This window comes from Anomalospiza imberbis, chromosome 1, assembly GCF_031753505.1.
Source record: "Anomalospiza imberbis isolate Cuckoo-Finch-1a 21T00152 chromosome 1, ASM3175350v1, whole genome shotgun sequence".
NCBI lineage: Eukaryota > Metazoa > Chordata > Aves > Passeriformes > Viduidae > Anomalospiza > Anomalospiza imberbis.
In genome coordinates this window covers 42,868,472-42,874,471 of record NC_089681.1, presented here as the reverse complement: position 1 = coordinate 42,874,471, position 6,000 = coordinate 42,868,472, and the positions used below count along the sequence as shown (strand labels likewise).

The 6,000-nt window shown below is 52.0% G+C and overlaps 1 protein-coding gene across 3 annotated transcripts in view; it reads left to right on the top strand.

Annotated features, from left to right (window-relative positions):
• Positions 1–2,942: 2,942 nt before the first annotated feature.
• DTNA (dystrobrevin alpha) overlaps positions 2,943–6,000 on the top strand; it is a 223,102-nt gene continuing 220,044 nt past the window's right edge. For 2 of the 3 annotated variants that reach the window (XM_068189369.1, XM_068189383.1), the window contains exon 1: positions 2,943–3,180. The gene's annotated coding sequence lies outside the window, so the exon portion shown is untranslated. Of the gene's footprint in view, positions 3,252–6,000 lie in introns of all 3 variants that reach the window. The other variant, XM_068189405.1, reaches the window with a different exon arrangement.

Below are 6,000 nucleotides of genomic sequence, written 5' to 3'. Positions count from 1 at the left end.
ACATTTTTTGCTCCTGCAAACCAGACATTCAAGGAAAGCCTCACTTAGAATATGCTGATTTATCATGTACCCTAAACAAAATAACCTTCCTGATGTGGTAGTAGCTCTGTCAGGTACACAGTAGCTCAGGCAGGTGCACTTGTCTGTCTCAAGTCTGCTAACCACACTTAGAGCATCATCAACTCCTTATGTCTTGTTCCTGTGGTGCTTTGACAGGAATCAAAGCATTTTTCTATGGGAATTCTGCCTTCCATGTGACAACAGTTTGCTGAAAAGCAGCTTGCTAACTGTAGTCTCAATCCCCCTTGAAAACATTTGTTCTCCTGCCATGTACAGTCCATCCCAGTCAGGTCTGTGACCCATAGAGTGAGGACTCCAGTGCTCACTCAGCCTTGGAAGGGCATGTTCCAGAGAAAGAAAGATTAAGATTTATTGTGGCAAAACTGCCTATAAGTGCAAATAATTTAGCACTATGTTAAAACAGTGATTAATTTAGCCCATAATTTCAAGAAATGAAGCAACACTCCCTGACAAAGCCTCAGAAGCTATAATTTATGACAGCTCTCCCAGTTAGCAGCCTAGAGAGCTCTCCTCAGTCTTGTTAATATCTTCACTGGATTCCCTACTGAGCATCAAGGTCTCCTGGTATATTCTCCCGTGAGCTGTAAACAGAGATTTTAAGGACAGGTTCTCCTGTGGTCTGATCTGTTTAACGTGTCACTCCTCCTTTTCAGTAAGGTTACTGACACTTAAATGTCCCTGCTGAAACACAAGTCTTCCCTTACCTCATCATTACAGGGACAAAATCTCTGGTTGCAGGCTCATTCATTTCATCCTCTGTGGTGCTGTCTTTTCCCTTGTGTTTTTCTGTTACACTGTGATAATAATAATCAGCTTCCATAACTGATACAATCCGCAGACACAAAGACTTCCCTGCTGGCTTTCCATCACTCACCACATCTCAGTCTGAGCTCCCATTTCAACCTCTGTGTCCTCCACGACCTAATACCTTACTTCACCTGTTGTGCCACCTTTTATGCACTCCATCCCTCCCACGGTCCCAGTGCACCTCACCAAGCCAGAGGGTACCAGCAGGCTGCTCTCTGTGGTATTAACTATGCCTGAGTCACATTTCCATCCTTTTCTCACCTCTCCTTCCCACTGCTCCATCAGTGTGATGGGGCCATTACCCAGAAAGTGCTATCAGAGTGAGAATCCAGCATTGCCTGTGCCTTTCCATTAAGACTTTTTAAATGAGGATTACTATGCTTAATGTTTGCATGAAGGAGGGTAGTGTAATGCCCTAACTATGTAACCAGGCATGCTTGAGCATCCAGTATGATCAAACCTTCCCCTTTTCATTTTCTTGTTTGTTTCTTTTTTTTTTTTTTTTTTTTTTTTGTTTTGTTTTTTTTCCCAGTAAGAAATGCAGTCTCTTCATGCTGCTTTCAGACTGGACAAAGCATCAGTCCCAATACAGGACTGATGTAGAAGTATCCCAAAAGCCTTCAGCCTTCCTGGCACCATGTGATTAGGAGCATTGAGATCGTTAAACATTATCCAAGCTCAAGCTTTTAGGTATGCAGCTAAAGAGCTATACATATTGTTTTTTTGTTAAGTGGATGGGAAAATCTGTGAAAACTGAAGATGAAAATCCCCACCCAACTTCTAAATGTTGTTGTTTCAAAGACTATGCATTACATTTCTAATGCAGAGAGATGCGTCTTATTTAAAGGTAATACATGATGGTTGAAGATGAAAGGAAACCTGAGGCTGCTACTCTGAAAGGTGCTGAATTTTCCTCTCAGGTACCTGTGTGTTAAGCCTACATAGCTAATCCCTGTGGTTTATCTGACCAGTTTGGGAAAAATAAGTGGGTCACAGAAACCGAGCGCTGGAGACCATTCGGTTTCTCCAGCAAACCTAAATGCGCACATTTTGAGAACCGCAGGGTGAGCAGAAGCTTTTGCTGCTCGTCCCTCCCCGCAGCCGGGCTGCCCGATGTGCTCGGAAGACTCCTGCACACCCACCCACACGCCAACCTCTGCTCTCAGCAGCGAGCCGCGCTGGAGCCGAGCATGTGTCCCGCCACCTGCACCGGCAGGAGCCGGCTCCCGGGGAAGGGCTGCAGCCGCTACTCGCATGAAGGGCTCTGTCCCCTATACGTCGTCCCTGCGCCGGCTCTGCCGGTGCCGAAGTTGCGCTCCGCTCTGCGCCCTGCAGCGGGAGCGCCGGCCGAGCTGGCGGGGGCTGCAGAGGACCCGCGCCCGGGCTTGGTACCCACACCGGGGACTCCTGGGGACCCCCGCCCGGGGTTGGGACGCATGCCGGGGACTCCCGCCCGGGGTGGGGTGTCTTCCCCCGGTGCCTGCCCCACGACCCGCTGCTGCGGCACGGAGCGATCGCCCCCCGCCGCGGGCACGGAGCCCACCCGGCTCGGCCCGGCCCGGGGCAGCGCTGGCTCACACGCGCGGGTTCGGCACCGTCAGAGGCGGGCACCGTGCGCATCCCCCTCCTCGCCCGCTCCTGGGGGAGCCGCGGCGTCGCGCCCACCTCCTCCCGCGGACAGGCCCCGCCCTCCCCTGGAAAAGGGGATGACATCATCCCTCTCCCCCCGCTCGCCCCGCCGCTCCCCCGGCCCGCCCGCCACTCCGACAGGGATGGGGGGGTCCCGCCCGCACCCCCTTGGCGGAGCCGCGCCCTCGGGGGGCCCGGAGGGGGCTCCCGGCCCCGCCGCCCGGCCTCGCCCCTGCCCCACGCCCCACTACGTCATCCCTCCCACCGCCCCCTCTCCGCCGGTGCTGGCGGGGGAGCGTCTCCCGAGGGGAGCGCCGGGGCCGGGCAGCGGCTTCGCGGCGGCTTCAGCTTGCGAAGGGCGCCGGCGCACCACCGCGGCGCCGGCGCGGTGCGGCGGGCGCGGCTGCGCATCGCGGCGGGGCGGGCGCGGCGGGCGGGCGGCGGGGCAGCTCCTGCGCTGACACCTGCAGCATGTGCCAGGAGCTGCAGCGGCAGCGGCCGCCTCTGCCTCTGCGCGGCGCGGCCGCCCCGCTCCGGCGCCGTGCGCGGCGGCGGCGGAGCAGGAGCAACTCCCGCTCCTCCCGGCGCGTCCCTCCTCCTGCCTGGCACCGTGTGCCGGCGGCGGGTGCACGGTGACCTTACGGAGCGTGCATTACCTCACAGGTAAATATCAGCTGATCCGCCCGGCGGCGGCGGGAGCAGGCGGCGGCGGGAGCGCACGGAGCCTTCCCGAGGTAGCGATCCCGACCGGGGCAGCGGGTGCGAGGTGCTGGGCGGGGGGCGCAGCCGCCTGTTGCCGTGTGCCTGTGCGGGGCGGGGGGCGCCGGGGGTTCCCCATCGGCACCGCGGTCAGGGGGTGGGGGGCGGCCTCCGGAGGGTGGGCCGGGCGGGGGGGCAGCCCCCCTTGTCCCCCACCCTCCCGAGGCCGCCCCCGGTGGGGTCGCACGGCGCTCCCGCCTGTCCCCAGGCGCCGCTGAGACGCTCCCGGCGTGCGAGTGTGCACAGGCATGCGGCACGGCACTCGCTCCCTGTCGCCCACCCAGCCGCTCCGTGCAGCAGGTCCCGGGGTCCCTGGAGGCCACCTGGGGACCCGGGGGCTGTCCCTGCTCGCCTGCTGTCGCCTCTTGCAGCCGGCTGAGGTAAAAGTGACGAAAGGACGGCGCCCCGCAGCGCACCAGCGACTGCCTTTACCTGTGCGTTCACCGGCTCCTTGGCAAACTTTGGTGTTGGGCGGTGAAAATCTCGATGGTTGCAGCCAAACTGGCTTGTTCTACACTCCCATGCCGGAGACCAGCTACCACCCGAAGTGAAATACTGCTGGCCACGGCTGAATCGGGTACTTAAACACTGATGTTTTAGGTAGTACTTTAGTAGTACTTCAGACATGGGTGGGAAGCAGTCTGGTCTGGTAACACTTGATAGTTACTGGTGACCCAGATGTTAAAAGGAGAGGTTCACCTTAGGTTCAAGTAATAAGCAGCATCACAAATTTGGTGCTAATAGGCTTTCAATGTATTGTGTTCTGTTTGAAGTTTTGTAACTTGCTGTTCAGTTCTGAACGCTGTACCTCTGCTTCTCCCCTTGTTTTTTTGGATATAGAAGTATTTTAATAATGGGGGTAAAAGCACGGATTCTGTGGTTTAACAGGGTCATAAGCTATGGAGCTGTTTTCATAACTTTTACCTGGATACCAGGTTGTATCTCATGCCTGTGACTGCCACATGACCAGACTAATAACATTATGGCAACCAAAGAGTAGTAAGTGCTAGGTTTTTAAGTCACCCTGGTTTCTGGTTGTCAAATGGTAAGTGAGCATGAGATAAGAGCCAATGCCATGTCTATTTTAAGATCACGTCTTTATAGTGCTCAAAAGAGAATGATCCTACTGACACATTTTTGGGTTTCACCTTCCTGTTGCAGTCAAGGTCCTGCATTTATTCAAAGTCTGTATTCATTACAGTGGATAATTTTGTGGTTTTTTGTGGATTTTGTTTTTTTTCTTTTTCAAAAGACGGAGGTAAAACTCAAAGAACTGAATATCTCAGAATAAACCTTGCCTTCCTGTAGAAAAGCACACATATAATGCCATCTCCTGCCTTGACCACTCAGTGGGATATAAGTGTAGTCAGAATAAGATGCTATCGTCTTGCAGTGGTGGTAGTAAATACAAAATTATGTACATGTGCCCTCTGTCATCACAAGCAAGTGGATAGTTTATGCACGTAATGCTCAGTATGTCATTTCCACTTTCCAGTTTTCAGTGTGTTACTGGTTGTGTGCACCAGTGCCCAGCATGGCTGAACTGTGCAGGATCAACCATCATAGATTCAGCTCTCTCTGCAAAGTAGCTCAGGACCCAATCCTGAACAGAAACCTGTGGCAGTGCTCTCTGTGTTCTAGAGTAACCCACTGATTCTGTGACTAAAAAACAGAAAAAAACCACAAGTTATATTATGGTAAACTTCTGGATACCAATCCCTCAAGGTTTAGAGCAAGGTAAAGGATGAATTGTTTTGTTTGGCTTCTGAAGGTTTATGCCTTTATTAATTATTTGCTTGATTTCTATGGTTGTATGCTGTCAGACTGTAGAGCAGATTGTCTCCTCTTACACATTTTGCCCAGTATAAATCCATTCAGAATTGCCTGTAAGGTTCAGCACTGATCCAACTTCCATTCCAGGCAAATAATCAGATATAATTGCACTGAATATATACAGACATGAAGCTGTGAGAAGAAAATGGGCCTCATGGTGTTTTATATTTGTATGGTTGAAAGCCAAAAATAGCTGTCATAAACACAGCATGTCCTTTTGGAAGAAACAGTCAATGCCTACCTTAGAGTTGTTCAAAGTTTCTTGTATTTCGGCAGCCTTGGGTTAGAAAAGTGAAAGCAGCAGTCTTGCAATGAGAACTGTTTCAGAGAAACTTTTTGTTCCAGTGACTAATCTCCTTCTCCTTAATTCTGTGTTTTTAATCTTAGCATGCCCATATCGACCCTGTTAACATTTGGAAAGGACTGCTTTCTCGAACAGGGTTCCTTGAGTGTTTTGCCAGGTGTACTAGGGTTAATTCCAATGACTATATTTTAAACTGCAGCTCTTTACATTAATTATATATATTCCTATCTCTAGGCTTAACAGCAGGATGCAAGTGGTATGGAATGTTACATTCCAATTAGTTTTGCAGTGCAAATGGGGATTATAGTTGATGGGTAAGTCTGACATGTACTGCATGACTTGTCATGTTTTTCCTGGAGAGAGGGGAGTCTTGGGTCTGAGTCACCATGGAAGAACATGGAGCCCCGTAGGCATAAAAGTGGTGCAGTGGAGTGATGAGTCAGATCTCTTATCTTGAAATTCGGTATTATGTGGTATTCATGCATGGCCTGCCTCACATTCATTGTGCACCCAGGCAAGTAACTAACAGGTGGAAACCTCACTTAATCAGACCTCTGACTCGCCTTTTCTTTGCAGAGTTGGTCCTA